Source organism: Mesocricetus auratus, unplaced genomic scaffold (assembly GCF_017639785.1).
Source record: "Mesocricetus auratus isolate SY011 unplaced genomic scaffold, BCM_Maur_2.0 Super-Scaffold_15014, whole genome shotgun sequence".
Taxonomy (NCBI): domain Eukaryota; kingdom Metazoa; phylum Chordata; class Mammalia; order Rodentia; family Cricetidae; genus Mesocricetus; species Mesocricetus auratus.
In genome coordinates, this window is record NW_024429186.1 from 45,789,022 (window position 1) to 45,811,477 (window position 22,456).

At 44.9% G+C, this 22,456-nt stretch overlaps 1 long non-coding RNA gene across 3 annotated transcripts in view; it reads left to right on the plus strand.

The window, feature by feature from the left end:
* The window catches only part of LOC106021348, a 150,817-nt gene that overhangs the window by 43,972 nt on the left and 84,389 nt on the right, over positions 1-22,456 (plus strand). For all 3 annotated transcript variants that reach the window (XR_005876289.1, XR_005876292.1, XR_005876291.1), the window contains exons 5-6: positions 7,347-7,412; positions 18,359-18,514. This is a non-coding gene — a long non-coding RNA (uncharacterized LOC106021348). The remainder of the gene's footprint in view (positions 1-7,346; positions 7,413-18,358; positions 18,515-22,456) is intronic.

Below are 22,456 nucleotides of genomic sequence, written 5' to 3' on the forward strand. Positions count from 1 at the left end.
AGGCCCTGCCCTAGAGAGCCAGGGTCTTGCTCACTTAAAAGTCACTTAATAGAAAGCCCTTTCGGACATAGGACTAAGTGAGGGGAAAGGCACGCCTAAGACAACTCATGTACTAGGCTATCCTTTCTGTCATGAAAGAGAGCCAGCCCACATTTGCCGTCTGGGAGCCACCAACAGTGTTTTTCTGTGTGGAGGGAGGAGGAAGGGTTTTTGGCTTTGTTGGAAATAAGATAACAAATTCAAGAGACGAGTGAAAATGAAGCAGCTTTTAATCTACAGCTCTGCAAAAAGAGACGGCAGTGTGCGGAAAAGGCAAACGTGGCTTGCCTGTTGATTTGCAGCAAGGTTCTTTTAGAGTAGTCCCATCATTTCCTGTCTCTCTTCCCATAGGCCAAGACTTGCCCCCTTTCCGAAGTCCCCCTCTTATTGGGTTGGTACACAAAGACTCAGCCAATGAACAATTTGGAGCTTAGGACCACCTCCCCCCACTTTTCTGATGGGGGGCTTAGGCATGAAGCAGATGATGCCTGTAACTTTTCAATTCTCGTCTGGAGACAAGCTGGCGCCAGGTGCCAGCTAGGGAGAGAGAAGTCCAGAGCCTCCTGCTCCTCTGTGATTCCGATGAACTCTAAATGCACCTCGTATTGAAATTGGACCACAGCAGTCTGTTTCTTACAGGAGTTACCTATAATTTTGAATATTTTACAATACTCTGGCAAACATGTTTCACCGGGTAATGGAAGACATTCCCACTCATTTCCTTGTCCATGAAGATTAGACAGAGCCATTTTATTCTTTGATCTTGATGACCATGACCCCCTTCTTAGTAAATTAGATGTGGCGTTCACTTTCTACCATATGGTACCATACGGTGCAAACACAGCTAATTTCAGTCCGTTGGGGCAACAAAAGACTGAAGGAATCTTCTGATCTATCATTTCCAGAGACAGCACAGGGAAGTTCAGCTCCCTCCTGCTACCCTGTTACTTCGGTCACCACAGACTTCCTGTTTTTTCAGCACTAATTTCAGACACCCAGTCCCAAAGATATTAGGAAGGGAAAAATTGATGGGAGGAGGCTATGTTCATGCAGTCTAGCTCCAAGGCAGAGGACCATTGAAATAGAAGTTTGGGGAGGAACTCTGGGGTGAGGGAGGGTACAGAACGGTCTTTGGACATGGCCTGCACAGTGCTTAGTGGGTTTGTGCATGCATGTGTGTGTGTGAATGTGAGGTGTGCACATGTAACATGTGTACTCATGTTTGTGTGACTGTGTTGGTGTTTAAGTCTGTATGGCTGAATATGTGTAGCTGGGCATATTTTATGAATGGACTGTGAATGCTTATGGTTATGTTAGTGCCTGGGTATGGATCTGTATGAGAGAATGCTTGTGTGTGGAGTGGGAAGAGCTCTTTCTCCAGGTCAGGATTCTCCCAGAAGGAGAATTGCCAAGTTTCGTGAAAACCTGATGCTACTTTTTTTGTTGTTGTTTTGTTTTTCGAGACAAGGTTTCTGTGTGTATTATTGGTTATCCTGGAACTCACTCTGTAGATCAAGCTAGCTTTGAACTCAGAGATCTGCCTGCCTCTGCCTCCCGAGTGCTGGGATTATAGATGTGTGCCACACTGAGTGGTCTAATGCTACATTCTTAACTCATCCTTTTGATGATCTTGAAGCACCACACCAAGGTGTAAGTGTCTGGCAGAATGTCCTTTCCCAACCTAGGAGAGAATAGCCTTCCCCTAGTCTCAGGGGACCCACCTATCTTACTTCTGACTAAGTCACCAATTTTCAATTGACACTAATTTCTCTGGCCCTCCAGAGTCAATGGCATGGAATCTGGGTAATTAATTAAGAGTCACTGCAGAGCTGGGCAGTGCTGACTCAGCCTTTAATTCCAGCACTCAGGAGGCAGAGGCAGGTGGATCTCTGTGAGTTCGAGGCCAGCCTGGTCTACAGAGCAAGTTCCAGGAGAGGCTCTAAAAGCTACACAGAGAAACCCTGTCTCGAAAATCAAGCAAACAAACAAACAAAAAGCAACAAAAAAAGTCACTGCAGAGTAGCTCAGAGTGGAAGGAAGTCTTGGCACACATGTGTTCTCATTCCTCCTGCCTGCCCTTTTAACAAATGAATAAAGCGATACTTGTTAAGTCTAGTTGCATTCCTCTTCAATGGGTCTCAAAGTGAATAAATATTACATCATTAACTTCTAAAAGGTATGCATACTATCTCAAATTGGGAAGGTGGGGCAAGCTATCAAATAGCTATATTACAGATCCTGGAGGAAGTTAATCAGTACCACATTGGCCTACTGGGTGACTTTTCTGGAGCTGGAATGTGACACTGCCACAAGCTTTGAACAAATTAATATACTCTAAAGAGACACTCATGTCTCTCTATCTGACTATCAGACTATTAAAAGAATGGACATCAAAGAAATGGGAATTTTCCCAGGAATCTCATGCTGGGAGAAAGAAAAGGGCATCTAGGGGGCACTTACCTCCCTAAACAACTAATCAAACCCACCTTACAGGATATGACTGAAACCCGAACAATGTTGGGCCAAGGTGGGTGGGGCCGTACCTTGACCAGAACTGCTTATCCTACATATCCTTGGCCCTCTATTTAAATGTTGATCTCACTTCAGGATCTCAAAGATAGACTTGAGGGTTGCTGAATTCTTTGTCTTTCTTCCCGATGTAGCCACATTGAAGGGACCTCATTTTTCTGCTTTCCATGTTTAATTCAGTTCCTTTTATTGGCTTATTGAGGATGGTTGCCCAGGCCTGACTTGGGCGCATGTTATCTCTAAGTCTGATAGCCACACCTCACTGAGTACTTCTTAAGACATAGAACCCCCCTTCACATCCTCAAGAGGGGTGTTTAAGTAGAACAATGCACCTTTTGTGGTAAGAAATGGCAATGTAATGATATAGACCCTAAGTTCTTCAGGCATGAAGACTGTATCAAACATTTGGAGAATATTCCATTTGCTTTGTGTGGTGTAGCAATGGCTACCTAGATAAATCCATCCTGAAACTGGACTAGAGTAAAAAACACAATGCAATGAATATATGTAAAGAAATATATGTACAAAGAAAAAGTAGCATTCTCTGTAGAGCATAGTGAACAAAGGGGTCTAAAAGATTATGGCGCATTGTAGGGTTTCCTACCCAGGGGATGTGCCTTGGTGTCTGTTGAAGATGTGCAGTGGGTTACAGAACCATCACCCCCTCTCCATTCTCTGAAACTTAGTATCTACTCTCTTAAGTTTCTAAATTATGTATTTATTTATTTACTTACTTATTTATTTATTTTTTGAGACAGGGTTTCTCTGTAGCTTTGAAGCATGTCCTGGAACTCTGTAGACCAGGCTGACCTCTAACTCACAGAGATCCACTTGCCTCTGCCTCCCAAGTGCTGGGATTAAAGGCGTGGGCTGCCCCAACGCCCGGCTCTTTCTAAATGCTTTTAGTGACTCTTTTTATCCCTCATCTAATTATATCCAATAATTCCCTCTAATTATAGCTATCACGAAGGCGTTTTTGGTAACAACTTTTCTTTCTTTTTTTAGCCCTGAGTGGGAAAATATTCCTTATCATTCTAATCACTTAAGCTGGAAAATGTGTTGGACACACCACAGTTGACTTCTTACCAGTTCACTGTGGAGCTGATGTGTCCTAGGCATCTTGGACCCTGCTATTCACATAAGAGGCATGAAAACCTCTTGGTTCTCCTGTGGATTCTTGTGACGGTTCTCCTCCAAAGACCTTCCCTATCACATCCATAGAGACATTCTGAGCATTGCTGCCTTCCTTCAGCAATCTAGCTGACCCCCAGCCACGAGATCAAATAATTGCGTTAGAGCCCCTCCCCAACGCTTCATCTAACCTCATCCTCAGGAGAGTTGGCATCTCAGGCCTTGGGGCTGTCCCCTGTTTGCCATTCACCTTCCACTCTGCTCACTCCAAGCATTTCACTCTAAGGCCTCTTTCCACAAGACTAACTACTGTGGAGCATAGAACATCTTTAAAACCAAACTTTTCCATGAAGTATGCTGTAAATCAATACTTTTAATGCTTATCTGCTCCGCACTAGGTGAGTTATTGGCTATTTTGTATGCATTAGCTTATTTAGTACTTGAAAAGGCACAGAATGGGTGTTGTTTCCCTCTTTTGAGAACTTGGAAAGGCAAAAAAAAAAAAAAAGCAAGCACAGACAGAAAGCATTGACATCATCTAAATTACATAGCCAGTGACCTGCAGGATCCTTTTCTCAAGCTCGGTGGGTAGCCTGATGACAGGGTCCTTGTTCCTCTGTCTCCTTGAACTTACGCCTTATAAGGTGATAAAATACATCAAAGATGTTACAGTTTTCTTCTATTTTTCTTTTAAAGTGTGTGTGTGTGTGTGTGTGTGTGTGTGTGTGTGTGTGTGCAAGTGCCTGGAAATTCCTCAAGAAAGTGCCAGAGACCTTTGAACTGGAATTGCAGATAGTTGTGGATCACCCAATATGGGTCCTGGGAATTGAATTTGGGTCCTCTGTAAGAACTTAACAGTTCCTTTCCATTAAAAACAAACAAACATATCTGATTCTGGAATGAGAGGGGAAAAGTTTTCACTATGTACATGTATATATTCCTTTTTTTAAAAAACGATATTTGCTCAACAAAATTTATTTAGAAAATACAGAGACACAAAAAGAAAGGGGGGGGACTCATTGGCTAGTCTACCTCTTGGATAGAACAAGTCTGAATTTAAGTGCAAATATTTGAAGACCCTTTTAATTGGAACTTTTTTGATGGGCCCATACTACATGAAGTTTTTTCTAGTCTTTCTGGGTTGCTATAACAAAATGCCATAGACTGTGAAATTTGTTTCTCTGGAGTCCGAAGACTTCAAGGTGTCTGGTAAGGACCTGAGTTCTGATTCACAAATGGAGAATTCTTGCTATGGCTTCACCCAGCAGAAGAGCTGGCTAGTTCTCTGGTATTATGCTGTAAGGGTTAATTCCATTCATTAGGGCTCTCCATTTATGCTGTTATGATTCCCCTAAAACATCCTTTTGTCATGTCTTGGGAATTAGGGTTTCAAGATGTGAATTTACTTTGTGATGGGACACAAAAATTATACTATCTACCAGCTGTTTTGGTGCACCACACTTTAACAAATGCCATATGGTTAGACATGAAGTTTTGTTCTGTGTGTATAATAACAGAGGATGAACAACTCTCTAAATATTTCTACATTTTAATATTCTGAAGAAGAAATATTATTTGTTGAATGATAGTTATGATTGTTATGAAGGCTACTCAACTGACAGTATTAAAATAAAAAAGAGGAAATATTTTGCTATAGACGTGGAAGGAGGAGGTACTTTAGGCTTTACAAATAATAAGATCTCTGATAAAACTGTTCAAATCTATCGTCATAGCACAAAAGCTGCCATAGGAAAGACATATATGAACTAATGAGGCTGTCTCAATAAAACTTTATAAACACTGGAATTTGAATTCATAGAGTTCTTATATATGTCGTAAAATAATATTCTTCTTTTATTTTTTCCAACCATTCAAAAATGTAAAAAGTACTCTTTATGCTTGTGCCCCTATAGCAAATGGCCCATTCATGCTCTAAATTATCCATTCATACTAACGAGGTAATAATATATCTGCATCTAGCCACAGACTAAGCCACAGAATTAGTAAGGATACTGTCTCCCACCCTTCTTTGTCCTGGACTTAGACACACCTACGTCCACACCCACTCACATCTACACCTATCGTCCCTAAGTCCTTCCATAGTAGGTGGGCCACCCTTCTTCAGAGTTCCATGGGTTCAAAAATTGCTACTCTCTAGCATGGAGGCACACACCTGTAATCCCCGGAGGATAGATGTAAATTTGGTTCAGTTTGTCCCCAAAGAACCAAGCTTCACAGCTGGGCATGGTGGAATACACCTTTAATCCCAGTATTTTGGAGGCAGAGGCGGGTGCTGTGAGACCTAGGCCAGCCTGGCCTACATAAAACACTAGGTCAGCCAGAGCTACACAGTGAGATCCTGTCACCAAAACAAAAGGCCAAACGCCATGTCACTTCCATTTTCCTTAGTCAACTCTGTTTCTTGGAGTATCTAATTATCTCTCTGGAAGTCATTCACATCCAGGAGTGACTGGCAGGGACCAGCTGTCCTTTGGGAATTTCCACTTTAAAATGTATTTATGTATGAAGCTTTTCCTTGCTAGCCGCTTTGGTATATCACCCGCCAGTCGCCTGGGCTCTGCCACATTGTAGTCCCCAAATAACACACAAGACGCTGTATTAATTATGAAGCTGTTGGCCTTGCTTGTTTCTTACTGTCTAGCTCTGACTTAAGTAATTACCCCATAATTGTTAATCTAAGTATTTCTCTTACCGGAGAATAGTTCCGGGCTTCCTACCCCCATGGCATTACATCTTGACTTCCTTGTGTTTCTCCTTCTCAGAGTTCTCCTGGACTCCTAGTCCGTCCTATCTTGGTTCCCTATAGGCTCAACAGTGCTTTATTGACATAAGACTTCCCCAACATATGTAACTAACTGGATGTTGGGGAAGTGTTATCCAGCTGTTCATTCAGGAAGGTGATTTTGGTGCTATGTGGCTAGTCAAGAAGGCTAAAATAATCCCTCTGCCAGGTGTCTAACCAGGGAGGCAGAACAATAGTGATAAAAGTTCAAACCACAGCAGGCTGGTGGTGGCACACACCTTTTATCACAGAACTCAGGAGGCAGAAGCTGGTGGTTTTCTGAGTTCGAGGCCAGCCTGGTCTATAGAGCTAATTCTAGGACAGCCGAAGCTACACAGAGAAAAGAAACCCTGTCTCGAAAAGCCAAAGTGCATATGAAAACTAGTGCCACAATGGTGACTTCTTGTAACTGGCCTGCTTGGCAGGAATGGATATTATCTAAAGAGACATTTGTGCCCTTCTCTCTGGCTATTAGATTATTGAATCAATGGATCCTAGGGTGTTAGATTTCCCTAGGAACCTCCTGCTATAGAGGAAAGGCCCAGGGCAGTCAGAGGAGGAATGAGAAGACCTTGCAGGCGAGCTCTGGAGCAGGGACAATGGAGGGTGGGACTACTCTGGGCCTGATTATTTCTCTGTGCGCACCTCTCAGCTTCTCTGAAGGCACACCTCTTGTTGTTCCTCTTTCCAGTGTGGCCAGGTTGAACACATCTCCTTTTCCTGCTTTTCAGTATTGATTGTCTGTTTTAATTGGCTTATTGAGGAGAGGTGAGACGGACGCTGAATGTGGCAGGTTGGGGCACTTGGCCTGTGACCCTAAGTCTGATATCATTGTCTCCCACAGTAATCTTCCTCTTGGAAAAAGAAAAGTGTCCTTCAGATGTAGTACTCGGAGGGAGGACCCTGGAAGGTGAGTAGGTGAATAGCGGGGCAGAGAGGCTGACTTTGCTTACAGAAGCAGTGATGGGGGAAGGCACTGGCCTTGTCATTGGTGGGAAGGCATTGGCCTTGTCATTGGTGGGAAGGCACTGGCCTTGTCATTGGTGGGAAGGGCACTGGCCTTGTCATTGGTGGGAAGGCATTGGCCTTGTCATTGGTGGGAAGGTCACTGGCCTTGTCATTGGTGGGAAGGTCACTGGCCTTGTCATTGGTGGGAAGGTCACTGGCCTTGTCATTGGTGGGAAGGTCACTGGCCTTGTCATTGGTGGGAAGGACACTGGCCTTGTCATTGGTGGGAAGGGCACTGGCCTTGTCATTGGTGGGAAGGGCACTGGCCTTGTCATTGGTGGGAAGGCATTGGCTTTGTCATTGGTGGGAAGGGCACTGGCCTTGCCATTGGTGGGAAGAGCACTGGCCTTGTCATTGGTGGGAAGGCACAGGCTTTGTCATTGGTGGGAAGGCACTGGCCTTGTCATTGGTGGGAAGGCATTGGCTTTGTCATTGGTGGGAAGGCACTGGCCTTGTCATTGGTGGGAAGGCACTGGCCTTGCCATTGGTGGGAAGGGCACTGGCCTTGTCATTGGTGGGAAGGCACAGGCTTTGTCATTGGTGGGAAGGCACTGGCCTTGTCATTGGTGGGAAGGGCACTGGCCTTGTCATTGGTGGGAAGGCATTGGCTTTGTCATTGGTGGGAAGGGCACTGGCCTTGCCATTGGTGGGAAGGCATTGGCCTTGTCATTGGTGGGAAGGGCACTGGCCTTGTCATTGGTGGGAAGGGCACTGGCCTTGTCATTGGTGGGAAGGCACAGGCTTTGTCATTGGTGGGAAGGCATTGGCCTTGTCATTGGTGGGAAGGGCACTGGCCTTGTCATTGGTGGGAAGGGCACTGGCCTTGTCATTGGTGGGAAGGGCACTGGCCTTGTCATTGGTGGGAAGGGCACTGGCTTTGTCATTGGTGGGAAGGGCACTGGCCTTGTCATTGGTGGGAAGGGCACTGGCCTTGTCATTGGTGGGAAGGCACTGGCCTTGTCATTGGTGGGAAGGGCACTGGCCTTGTCATTGGTGGGAAGGCACAGGCTTTGTCATTGGTGGGAAGGCACTGGCCTTGTCATTGGTGGGAAGGCACAGGCTTTGCCATTGGTGGGAAGGCACTGGCCTTGTCATTGGTGGGAAGGGCACTGGCCTTGTCATTGGTAGGAAGGGCACTGGCCTTGTCATTGGTGGGAAGGCATTGGCCTTGTCATTGGTGGGAAGGGCACTGGCCTTGTCATTGGTGGGAAGGGCACTGGCCTTGTCATTGGTGGGAAGGGCACTGGCCTTGTCCTTGGTGGGAAGGCATTGGCCTTGTCATTGGTGGGAAGGCACTGGCCTTGTCATTGGTGGGAAGGCATTGGCCTTGTCATTGGTGGAAGCTTCCGCAGTGGAGGACAGGTAGATGGCTAAGGAGGAGAGTGGGTGAGTGGGAGCAATTTTTCTCTTTTTATTCTTAGTACTTCTGGGTGACTTTTTCAGACTCAGACTCACAAAGTGAATAAACCATTTCTTCCTTTTCAAAGACATTAACATATAGAGATAAGTAGACTCCAGTATTGTGGATAATGGCTTTACAATGTCCTCAGGGGCCCATTGCTTTTATCCAAGTGTCCCTATTTCATGGCTTCACATGTGCATAAATGATCAAAAGAGAATCCTCCCCCTCCCCCCCATTAAGTATCAACTCAAGCTTGGAGGCAGTTCTTGAACCTTTTAGTGAATGCACAGAGATTTGGAAAGTTCTGAAGAAAATGCACATGTAAAAGATGGAGTTTTGGCAGGATCCCTGGAGCAGGACTGGTGGGTTTGATCTGAAAATTCTGCAAAAGATCCCCTCACCCTGGGAGAGGATGAGCTACCAGAATGAAATCTCGGGTGCCTTTCTAAGTTGTCAGGAAACTTAGAAACTTAGAAAAGCCTGAGGGACTCTTGGAGCCAGCCAACTTTCCTGAGCCGTGAGCCATGACATTCCCTGGGGGTGGGGTGAGGGGGCATACATGATATACTCCAGTGGAGGTCAAGAGAAGCCCCAGGTGTGGCTCTGAGGAGTGTATCCCAGTTGCTTCAGCAAGCCTGTGGTGAAAATACACCTTACCTCTATGTTCTAAAAATGACCGCCAGATAAACTTTCTTTAATCATTCAATTTTCATTTCAAAGCTAAGTGTTGTTAATAGGTCATGAAAAAATATGCAAATCACTAGCCAGACTACTGGCAACTGCAGCTTGCTGCAAGCCCTTGTCATTGCTCCCTTCCTTTGACCAGAGTTCCGTGTGCCTTTGGCCACGACCAAGGTTTGATGGTTCGGGGAAAAGCAAATTGCTTAGCTAATTAAAATCTATACTTAAAAAAAATATCCCCCCACCCCTTATATTGTCAGGCAAAGTTGAATGAGCACAACCTTCTTTCTGAAGAATCTAAAAATAAATTCTGGGCTTAGATGTTATAGATAAAATTGCTGCCTTAAAAGTCTAAATCACAGAAAAATAAAGGCTTCTTGTGGAGATTGCTATTTAGCTGTAGCTGGGGAGGAGGAGGCTCTCTGCTGTTACTACCTTCCCTTGCAAACCGAGAGATTCTGTTGAAGACCCATAGCCGCTGTGCTAAATGTCAACAGAAAGGCAATTGTAATTCTACACCCTTTCCCACCTTGCCTGTAACACCAAGAGAGTCCAGAGGATTTCCGAAGTCAGTTGGGAGAGAGTATTGTGATCCCTATTGATGACTAAATTATGTCCCATTACTCCCGTGCTTCTGAAAAATGGCACTAAATGGAGAAGAAATTAAGTCCCCAAGCCTCTGCACATCTTTGCCATCCACTGCTGTAATTCTCTGTGCTTGTGGCACTAATTCCCCTTGGCAAATCAAAGGAGGGCTTTCTGCAAAGGTGGAGAAAAGCAGCAACTGTTTTCTTTTCTGTAGTCTTGGGGAAGAAATCAGAATGTTGTAGTTTTTAGAGCTTAGAATAGAAACAGTGTCACCTTGAATTCATAAAGTACAGGGGTTCGGATTTGTGATTTCAAGCTTTCTGATAACTCTTTAGGAGCCTGGGTTATATGGTTGGAGAAGGGTTGACATTGGGCTATTGAACTGAAGATGGACCTTGTTGGCTTTCTGTCAGACCTAAAGGACCTGGGGTCTTTGGTACCACGCCACCCAGAGGTTTGACTAGTCAGTTGGTCTCCAAAAAAACATGGGTGTATGTGGGTGGGGGGAGTAGAGGCCCTCAAAAGCATCTACTTCTATGTTTAACAGAAAGAATTTAACCTAGGAGGTTGTCATGATGCAGGACCTGTCCACTAAGGGAGATGGCCAGCCAGAGTGGCTGAGGATGCTATGCTGCCTCAGGGACATGGCAGTGTGACAGAGGGGCTGTCAGCACCTGTCTCCAACCCTGTGCCCAGATTGGCCACCCACTGGATGGGGTTTGTGCTTGGGGGCCACTGCACTAGGCATGAAGGGTTACAAGGAGCTGTGACCCTGGGACTCCCTGTGGCTGTGGGACCCCTGTGGCCCTGGAACCCCTGTGTGGTCTCTCGCTACACTTACTACTGTGATTTCCTGCTGGGGTCTGCTGTTTTGGTTTGCTTAGTCAATTACTTTTCATTTTTCTCCTTTCTATGGCTAAGCTATTTTTCTCTCTTCTCTCTCTTTTTAATCGTTTCGTGACCAAGGAAGTTGAACATGGGGGCACTTTTCTGTTGGAGAGAAAGCCAGAGTGGTGGGAAAATGGCTTCTTGTTCTTTCTTCAAACTCCATATTAAAAACAAACAAACTTGGGAGAAGGGGGCAGCTGTCTGCTTTCAGAGTCAACTCTGTTCCAAGTCCTGGCCCTTCCTACACTCCAAAAACATTTCCAGGTTCTGGGATACAGCTGCCTCCGTGCTCAGTCACCACAGAGAGTGATAGTGGACCTGAGTGTGGTGTACCTAGAAGCAGAGCTTTGAAAGGGTTCGTTTACTTTTCTCATTGATCTTTCTGATGGGCAGCTATAGAACTCAGACTGTGTGAACAGATCGTTCTAAGTATCTCCCATTGTTGAGCTCATCTGTTCCTTACACAGTCCTTTAAATCAACCCTTCGTCACCTTTGTACAAATGAGGAAACCAGGGTACAGAGAGGCTCAGCCATCGTCCAACGTGGCCCCACAGCACGGGGAGCTGTCTCTCCTTACGTCTCCTGTAGTCCAGCCTGACTTACCCATCTATGTATGAGGCCTAGTTCTTCTGTCCACGCTGGTGCTCACCCCTGTTCCCTTGCTTGGAAAGTAGCCCCAACTGGCCCTTTTCATTATCTCTGTATTGCCTATCAGTGATTCTCAACCTGAGGTTACTGACTCTTGGGGGGTGGTGGTCAAAAAACATTTCACAGGGGTCACATATCAGATACCCTGCATATAAAATATTTACATCCAGTTCACAACAGTAACAAAATTACAGTTATGAGGTAGCAATGAAATAATTTATAGTGATAATAATTTTTTAAAGAATTATTTATTTTGAATACAACATCCTGCCTCCATGTCTGTCTGCAGGCCAGAAGAGGGCACCAGATCTCATTACAGATGGTTGTGAGCCACCATGTGGGTGCTGGGAATTGAACTCAGGGCCTCTAGAAGTGCAAGCAGTGCTCTTAACCTCTGAGCCATCTCTCCAGCCCCAGTAATAATAATTTTATCTTGGTTCCACAGCATGAGGAACTGTATTAAAGGGCCACAGCAGACCAGGGGTAGTGGTATATACCTTTAATCCCAGTATTTGGAAGGCAGAAGCAGGTGTATTTCTGTGAGTTTAAGGTCAGTCTGGTCTACAAAGATCTGTATTTCCAGGACAGCCAAGGCTATACAAAGAAAAACCAAAAAAATAGCCAGGTGGTGGTGGTGCACACCTTTAATCCCAGCACTCAGGAGGCAGAGGCAGGAGGATCTCTGTGAGTTTGAGACCAGCCTGGTCTACAAGAGCTAGTTCCAGGACAGCCTCCAAAGCCACAGAGAAACCCTACTTCAAACCCCCCCACCTCCCACCCCCGAAAAAAAGAAAAACCAAAAGGGTCGCAGCATTAGAAAGGTTAAGAATCACCTGAAATGCTATTTAACCTTCTGGGGTCAGAGGCAGACACCCCCCCTCCAGATATTCGCCACTGATTGCCTTCAGCTGGAATCAATCTCCTTCTAAAACCACAGAGACTCATTTTACCATGCGGCCGCTACGTTCTTCCCTGTGTTCCAGGGCTGGGTGCGCACAAACCCGGCCTTTGTAAATGTAAGCTAAGCTCTCCACCGCAGACTCTGCCTTCCACATCACCCGGCTCCCACATTGCCTGGGTGAGCCTTGAACATGTTAGACGATTTGTGTTGCTGACTTTACTCCATGACAGGAACCATATGGGGATGAATATACACGCCACACAGGTGATGCGACTGTGTGGAAATGATGTTTGATGCACATTGCAATTAGGCTCTTATAAAAATGCTTATTATAAAGTAAGTATACCTACATATGTTAGTCAGAAACTAAATAAAAAGCAGAGCAGCAAATCCAATCTGATAGGCTCATAGCACACACGCCCCTTTTGTCTGAGATGAGACACACATTGCATTGCTTCTATGTATTCCTGGAATTCCAGAACTTCCTATGTAGACCAGGCTATTCTGGAACTCACAGAGATCCACCTGCCTCTGCCTCCCTGGGACTGAGATTAAAGGTGTGCCCCATCACACCTGAGTTCTCTCCATTGCCTTTTGTGAAACAAGTAGTTTCTGCTGGGCTGACTGTATTCTCACTGCCCTTTTTGGGCCTATGAACTTTTGTACCAAGGCACTGGGACTCTGTTCTAGGGAACTCTTCCATCTGCAGTAGTGATATTTTATTTGTACTCTAACAAATAAAGCTTGCCTGAAGATCAGAGCACAGAGCTAAGCCACTAGTTAGTCACACATTTAAGCCACTAGTTAGCCATAGGGGACAGGCAGTGGTGGACATACCTTTAATCCCAGCACTTGGGAGACAGAGGCAGAAGGATCTCTGTGAGTTCAAGGCCACCCTGGGCTACATAAGAGTGAAAAAGAGCTCACACTTTTGATCCCAGCACTAGAGAGGAATATAAAGCAGCTCAGTGCGGTCTGAGGTCTGGTGGAGAGCAGAGGTTTGATGAAGATCATTGCAGCCTACAGTCTGAGACAGGATTGGGGGACCCCTTTGGTCTGAGCCTTAGTAGAGGTGAGAACTCTCTAGGGGCTGGCTTCTTTGCTTTTCTGATCTTCAGCTTGAACCCCAATATCTGTCCCTAGGTTTTTATTATTTGTGCTACAATCTGCTGACCTGCCCACAAGGGAAGCTGTGCTCACAAACCAAGGAAGGATTCCTGTTTAACCAGAGTCCAGGGCCTCTAGCATGGTTTAGACCACTGCTACAGAGGGGAAGTAGGGTGGAGAGTGAGATCAGAATCAGCATATAAAAGAAACCAGATAGAAAAACCTCCCACCCAGGCCAACAGGACATAGAGCAGCCATAGGGATGGGGGGGGGCAGGTGAGGGGCTTGGGGGTGGAGCTGCACACTCGTGTGTGTGCGCACACACACACACCACACACACACCACACACACACACACACACACACACACACATACACACACACCCTGCTCTATGCAAGGGGCCTATAAAAGTCACAATATGCTGAGTACAAGGCCATAGGTGTTTAGCCTTTTCTTGCAGCCACAGCCCCTTTTATTCCTGGAACTGCTTAAGAAAGGTCTCGGCTTCTACAGCCCAATTCCTTGCTCTGGGACACAAGAACCTGGACATCTCCGTGGTGTCCACCAGATCCTGTTATTTGCCACTACCCTTAGGACACAAACACTGCTACCTTGTGTAAAGAAGCACATCCTGAGTCCTTATCTTTGACCTCTGTACCTTTAGCCCTGGGGTCCATAAGAAAGACTGTACTTCTCCTAATCTTGAAACTGGCAACTGGAGCGAACAGAACACTGCACAAAATATTTGGATCTGATGATTTGATAGGACCATACTTTGTAATTATCAGTCTACAATAGATTTTGAATCTCTCCCCAATTTCCTTCTTTCACAGCTCTGTAATCAGGCGAGGGCTCTTGATTCTGAGGAAATTTTCTCTCTCTCTCTCTCTCTCTCTCTCTCTCTCTCTCTCTCTCTCTCTCTCTCTCCCTCCTGAAATTCCACAGACTTCATAGTTCATGTGTCTGTGACATGTGGGTTGAGAATTGTTGTTGCCAGACAAGACAGAAAAATACTAAGCAACACCTACTCCCTGGCTTGTCCCTTGTCACTGATGCTTTTTAGTCAAAAAGGTTACAACAGGAACACAAACTAGTTCTACAAGTAACAAGACTCGCAGTATTTCACAGCTGTGGAAAACAGTGAGTGGCTATGATTTTAGCAGAAGTTAAAGCAAAACATTTTCTCACAAGCGGAATACCCAACGTCCTCCAAAGAGAATACAGATTGAAGATCTTGGAGCTTCCATTCATTCTAGAATGTCATTAATGAACCACTGGCAATATTTTAGTGTTAAAACCAGAATGGGAAGACCTACTATTGCCTCAGAATCTAAGGAAGGCAAGCTGTTGTTTACTGAGAAATTGTAATGAACCATAGTCGGTAACCATATGGCAAAACTAGTACTTTTCAGTCTATAGCAGGTAATTGATCTGTACTAGTATCTAAAATTCACCCATATTAACTGTCTTCTTGAGATAGAAGGATGTCCTCTTGCCATTTCCTTCTTTTAAATGTCTCTATTTTTATTTTATGTGCATTGGTGTTTTTGCCTGCATGTATATCTGTAAGGGTGTTGGATTCCCTGGAACTGGAGTTAGAGACAACTGTGAGCTGCCTTGGGGGCCAGGAAATTGAACCTGGGTCCACTGGAAGAGCAGCTGGTGCTCTTAACTGATGAGCCACCCCTCCTGTCCCCAACCTCTTGCCCTTTCTGATGTCACAGTTTTCATAGTGACCATGTTGTATTGTGCTCTCCTCTTTCAATCCTCTCCTCTTTAAACGCCTCCTTGGCGGTTTAGTTCATGGCACTGCTGACACTTTCCTACCCAGGAACAGAAGGGGCGGAAGCGGGTTCATTTCCTCTTCTTAATCAGTCTCTAGATGTATGCAAACAACCTAATTACACCAGGTCCCATCAGTAATCCACCCTGTACCCCACCTCACACACCCTAAAAACTCACTCATCCATGCCAAGCTATTTTGTTTGACCTTTGGTTCAAAAAGTCTGAGCGTTTTTCTTTTAAAGACAAGGAATGTAATCGGGCATGGTGGTACATACTTTTAATTCCAGTACTCGGGAGGCTGAGGCAAGGTGGATCTCTGTGAGTTTGAGGTCAGCCTGGTCTACAAAGTGAGCTACAGTACAGTCTAAGCTACACAGAGAATCCCTGTTTTGAAAAACCGAAAGGAAGAAAGAAAGAAAGATAAACTTTGTAAAAACGGAAGAGGGATGTGTGTGTGTGCATATATATATATATATATATATATATATATATATATATATATATATAATAAAAACATCAAGTTACCATCAAAAAACGAGGCTTTGGTAGCCAGAAGTAAGAATAGATGTTACCTGGACTTCCTTCTTGAGATGAAGTGTATAAAGTATAGCAGGGCAGAAAGCCTCAAAACTGGGTTTGCCATGACAGAGTGTGAGATCACCTGTCCGGCACAATCCTGCGCTCACTGCAGCCTCAAACGGCTGAGGCCCTGCATCTGAAGTGTCATTTCAGGGGACAAGAACATGAGAGCAGCAGCTGCCTGCCTGCCTGTGGCATACCTCCATTAGCAGTCACTTACTCCCTGCTTGTCCCAGGTACAATTTAGCACGCTGGCGAGGAGAGACAGTTTGTTAGAGGAGAGGGTGAGCGCAGCTAAGCTTCCCGGGAATGTTGTGTCTCTGTTCCCACACAGTCTCTATGCTCACGGGAAAGGATGAATGGTGAAGGCTGGAGACTACCCTACGAACATTTTCTAGGTTAGGAGAGAGAGAGCTCCTCAACTGTGGTGTGTGGTGGGAGTTCTACCCTTCTCTCCTTGTCAAATGCTTCTTCCAGTGTGTGTAAAGATGGGGATATGGGGTCATTAATGCCACGCTGAGCTGGGGGCGTGCGGTGACCTGTACCTCTGCAGGGTACCATCAAAAGCAAAAAGTACTACACAATTCTCTGTGTGCTCAACTGAGTGACACAATAGTATGATACTGCCCCTCCGCGTGCACGACTGCTCGGTTTGGGGTCAAATTAAAAAGCCGGCCCTTAAAAAAAAAAAAAGCACCACACAAACCTCTGGGTGTGCCTCTGTGTCCCGGAGCAGTCAGCATGGTGTCTGCTCTGGACAGGCCCTGTGCAGATGACTCTGGGATGCAGCCTTAGTCTTTCTTTGGCTAGAAAGTCAGGAAAAGGGTTCCTCATCTGAGAGCCACCCAGTGTAGGTGTCCGGGTGATCATAGGTGCATCTCACCATAGAGGGCTGAATCAATCACCTGTCCCAACAGCAGAAGCATGCTTGCTCTCAGCGGGGCTCTCAAACCAGCTTGGAGGTAGCAGGTCCTCTTCTGACCTCTGCAGTGGGCGTGGTCAGGAGGTAGGATGGGCGTGGAGCCTGCCCCCCATGGGGGTGCCTCAGGCTGGGCAGTGTGGCCTGCGCCTTGGGAACCTGAGTGTTTCAGTGTTTTGGCCAGATGTGTATGCTCTTCTTGGTGTAAAATTATTGCCCTTTTGACAGTTCAAGTGACTTGTTACATTTATTATAGCTTTGAAGTTAGAAAATGTGGAAAAACTCCAATGACTGCACTGTGGTTAGAATTTTAGTCTTGAGATGTTTATGCCACTTTTGTTTCCCATTATTTTGAGGGGCTACCCAGGCTCTCTCCTCCCTAATGGCTTAGTCTTTCCTGTATCATAATAAAACTGCATTTCATTCTAATAAAAAAGGTGTTGACTACATAAAGAATTTTAATTTTTTGTTTTCACCGTCCTTCATATATTTTTAACAAAGGGCATGCATTTTTTAAAAAAATTATCTGTAAGTTAGCCTGTTAATTAAAAATAAATAATAGCTAATAAGTAGAACTTGTAGCTTACATAATAATCATAATTCTGTCTGGGCCTGTATATTTGGGTAAGAATTGTAACCCCATTTGCCTTAAACCAAAGAAATGTGTTAAGATTCTGAGGCTGCATTGCTGTTACTATGGAAACCAAAGTGTACCCATCATGATTCAGGGCCCTCTAGACTCTCAATAATTATGTCGTTTGAAGAAAAGGAATAAAATTTTAATTAGATGTGTAGACCGCTTAAATCATTTAACACATAGTTTACTAAAATGTGTTCCAATGTCAGCTGATATAGCCTTGACCCTTTAGTAATTTCCCCTAGCAACTGCTGCCAGGCTTTTGAGAGGTGGGTAAAGGATTTACTGACACCCCCCCACACACACACACACAAGTAGAGCACTCAACAGGGCTTCAAGGTTGGGGAGAGAACGCGTGCATACACTGTCCCTGTGTGTAAGAAGATAATTTAAAAAGGTTACAGACACTGACTCAAAAGCTTTATAGGGCTATAGGCAGGAAGACATCTTTCTTGTTTTGGTTGAAGGACCTGAATGCAGCAAAAGCCAAAAAGACTTCTTCAGTTCTCAAGGGAGCTGAAATTTAGACCAAGTGTATGTGTGTGTTGGGAGAGGGGTGTTGTTATTTTAAAATAACATTTTCTTCCAGGTCATGAGAAGAATGTGTGCTAATCGCTGAGTATTTTCAAATACGGTAATTTTAGAAGAGCTACTTAGAGTCAGCTATGGTTCTGACAAACATGATGTTTTGCTGTATTTTCCCTCATGGCAGGGGACACACAGCGGGGCAGAGCTCTTCATGGCCATCAGGAAGCAGAGAGAAATAGAAGAGGTCCCACTCTCCTTCACGGCAACTCTGCAGAGGCATAAACGTGCTTTTACTCCGCCTCACATCCTGAATGCTCCAGACTCCCCAGAAACATCACAGGTTGGCAACCAAGTCTTTACCACATGGGCCTTTTGGGGGACAGTGAGACTCACATAAGGCAGTTGCCACTGCGTGATAGTGTAGGACTAAAAGAATCATGCAGACTGACGATAGTAATCCGCTGAGGGGTGGGATTCAAGTGTTCTGCAATCTTTATGTTAGAAAATGTAAAACTCTTCATCTTGGAAAATAGGAAAACAATCTTTATGTTAGAAAATGTAAAACTCTTCATCTTGGAAAATAGGAAAACGGAGATGAAAGTAGTTTCTCACTAGTCCTGTGGCCAGGTATTTCTTCAATAACCCAGCTGAGTTTCAACTCTCTTCTTTCCCACTGTTACTATTTTTCATTTCTTGGCTGCACTTTCATCATTGTTGGCCAGTTCCCTCTTGGGAAATCTTGTCATGTGTGCACACCACATCGCGATAAGAGAGCTGCATAACCTCATACTTTTCTGTCTGTGCATGAACTGACCAGTCACACAGAGACTTGGAAACCAGCCATGACTGGTCAATGATCATGGTATACATTTGTCATTTGCATGGCGATTTGTGGACTGGATGGATACGGTGCAGTTTTACTTTATGCAGTAACTATTAATCAGCTGAGGTAAGTGAAATGTGAACTATGTTGTCAGACATTGTCATGTAAGGCATGCTTGGCATCTAAAACACACATACATGGAGCATGAAAAACATGAACTGTCTCTATACTCATACTTGAATTTTATTTTTACAGTATTGAGACTGCAAATCTACCATTTTGTCTCTTTCAGTTAGCATGCTATCAGTTATTGTCCCTAAGCAGCATCTGGTAGTGTTGTGATGGTCGAGAAGGGTTACAGTGAAAGGTCAATGGACGCTGGTGTGTTAGGAAGAAAGAGGATCATAGAAGACACGGTTGATATTAGAATAAAAATGCCAACAATGTCAAAAAGTCCATTTTCTGTGCTTTAATGATGATCATGGCTAGGATAGATAACACTTATTGAGTGCTTACTACAATCCAGTATTAAAAAACATCTTTACATGACCTCATTTGTTTTCTTCCTCCTCTTGTTGTTGTTGTTTTGCTTTGTTTTGATTTCCCTATGTAGCTCTGGCTGTCTTGGAACTCACTATGTAGACCAGGCTGGCCTCGAACCCAGAGATCCGCCTGCCTCTGCCTCTGAGTACTGGAATTAAAGGCCTATGCCACTATATCCATCACTTTCTTCCTCATCTTGACATAGGCTCAGAAAGGTTTATGGCTCTACCTGGTTAGTCTATACTGAGACCCAGTTCTGGGTAGAGTTGTCTTTGACTGCTCCGCACACCACCTGGGAGGTACTTTTCAATTTGCAAAGTCCTCTTATGCTTGCCGATACAAGGTATATAGTTGGACATATTGTGGCAGGCTTCTGGGGTAGGTGAGGCTATACTATTGGTCAAGCAGCTGCCAAACCTGAGCCAGCAGGCTGCAGGGTTTCAGAACGCCGCTCTTTTCATAATTAGTACAAAGCTGTGGCACGGACTCCTCTTGATCAAACTGATTTTCAGCAGGACACTCAGCATGGACTGAGCGGTTATGACAACTGTGGTTTTATACTAAAAATACAAAGTGGAGGCCATAGCGGCTCCTGTTGGGTAAGTGATTCACCCCGGGTGAGGAATGAGTTGGTGAAACGAAGGTACTGTTGAGGAGGAGGTGCTGGACTCCGGGACAGGTAGATTGCATTTGAGGAAGAAGGTAACAGGGCACCGGGAGGCACATTGGGTTGCACACCGACTTCCACAGGGAGTTAAGTTTCAACTGTCACCAGATATTAGACAGTCCCGGGCAACTTCCCACCTTCCACCAGGCTAAATCATTATCTCCCCAGAACTCCAGCCCTGTCCTGCATTTGGATCAGAACTTGGGTGACATCTTCATTTCTCTGGGGTGGTGGGGTGGTGGTGGTGATGGTGGGGTAAATACATAAGCATGGGTGTTTAAAAGGGTTGAGGCTGGAAGCGGGCTGTCCTTCAATCACCTCTTTTAATTAAAAGCTGCAACAGCTGTTGTTAGTTCTGGACGACTCTGAGTTGTGAGCCACAGTGTCTGCTCTCTCCTCACTAAGGAATGTTGCCCCAGATCCTTTAGGGTAGGAGACCTAGCAGGTCTGGCTTCTCCTAGGTGACCTCAACTTTCTTCAGGATCTACAAGCTTTGCAGTAATTATTATATGAAATTGCTGAGTAAGAAGAAAATAATTTTCTCTCCTAGAATTATTAAGTCATATTAGAGGCACTTAAGACCACTTCAACCAAGAAGTAATGAGGGATATCCTTCTGTATATGTTTCTCTTATTGGTTGATAAATAAAACACTGTTTGACAAATAGAGGCAGGAATATGGGTGGGACTAGGAAACAAGGAGAATTCTGGCAAAGATAGGTAGAGATAGACAATGAACAATGTCATGTAGCTGCCAAAGGAATGGTCTGGGCATTTTCAGGTAAGCCAAGACCACATGGAAATACATAGATTTGTAGAAATGGGTTAATAATTAAGACAGAGCTAGCCAATAGAAGCCCTAGCCATTGGCCAACAGTTTTATAGTTAATATAGTGTCTATGTATTTATTTGGGGCTGAGGGGGGCAGCAGGAATAAAAACCTCCAGCTACCAAGAAGTAGAAGGGACTTGTCCTTAGATATATAACTGGAAACAGCGCTCTAGTCCAACAGTTGGAAAAATTCTAAAAATTTCTTCAGAGAGAAACCGAAGATACTTCACCTAGATAGTGACATCACTGGTATGCCAGAATAGCTCGAGTGTCCTTCTGTGTAAAATGTCTTTAATTTTTACAAACCTGTGATTTTCCATACTTTTTTTCACAAAGGTGAGAAAGCTGGCTTTTTTAACCCATTTATGTGTACTAATATCTTGGAACTTGATTTAAGAAATGCTGGACCATTACTATTGACAAAACTGGAAGTGAAGAGTGAGCTCAGAGCTATTTTCTGTCCCCGAGCCTAAGGCTAGTGGATAGTGAGAGGGAATGAGTCGGCAGTGACCACCTCTTTCTGAGCCTGATGGCTACAGTTTCTTGTCCTCAGTTTTAAGTATTTGGTGGAAGGCGTGTGACAGGCCGGGAGACCCCGTGCCCTCGGCTTTCTACCTCTGCTTTTACCTGCCTGGATGCTGAAGGCTCTTGTTGGTTTTACTGGAAAAATAAGCAAGTCCATTGGCAAAATCAAAACCAAACCAAGGATGAATCCAACTAGCCAACCAACCAACCAACCAACCAAATAGCCATCCATTCAACTACCCTCTGTATGCTGGCCTGCCTGTCACCTGGCAGAATGCACTCAGGCAATACCTTGGTCAGCCCAGGGTTTCATGGTTGTATAGTCTACACGGAGGTGCAAAGGATCCCTTTAAAAGAAAGAGCCCTGGGCTGGAGTGATGGCTCTGCGGTTAAGTGCATTGGCTGCTCTTCCAGACGACCCAGGTTCAATTCCCAACACCCACATGGCAGCTCACAGCTGTCTGTAAGTCCAGTTCCAGGGGTTCCAACATCCTCACATAGAGATAAAAGCAGGCAAAACACCAATGCACATGAAATAAAAATAAGTAAATTTTGGGCCGAAAGAAAAAAGAGAGACCCTTGCCCTCTTACGCTTTCTTTCTGGTCTCTTCTCTTTCTTGCTGTTCCCCTGTGGCAGGCAGAACTTTTCCTGTCTCCCTCTTCTTGTCTGTCCTCTCTCTCTGTGTCTCTGGCCTCTTTTCTCTTTCCTTCCCCTCTTCCTTTTCTAATAAAACTTCTCACTTAAGCTCTGTCGGCATGGCATGTTTGTCCCTCCGCCTCAGTCACCCTCACCTGCCATGGAATCCTCCAAGCTCCCCCACATGCTTTATCATAACACCCCCTCACACTCAACCAACCAACTAACCAACCGTTGTAACAAACAATAGGCAATGG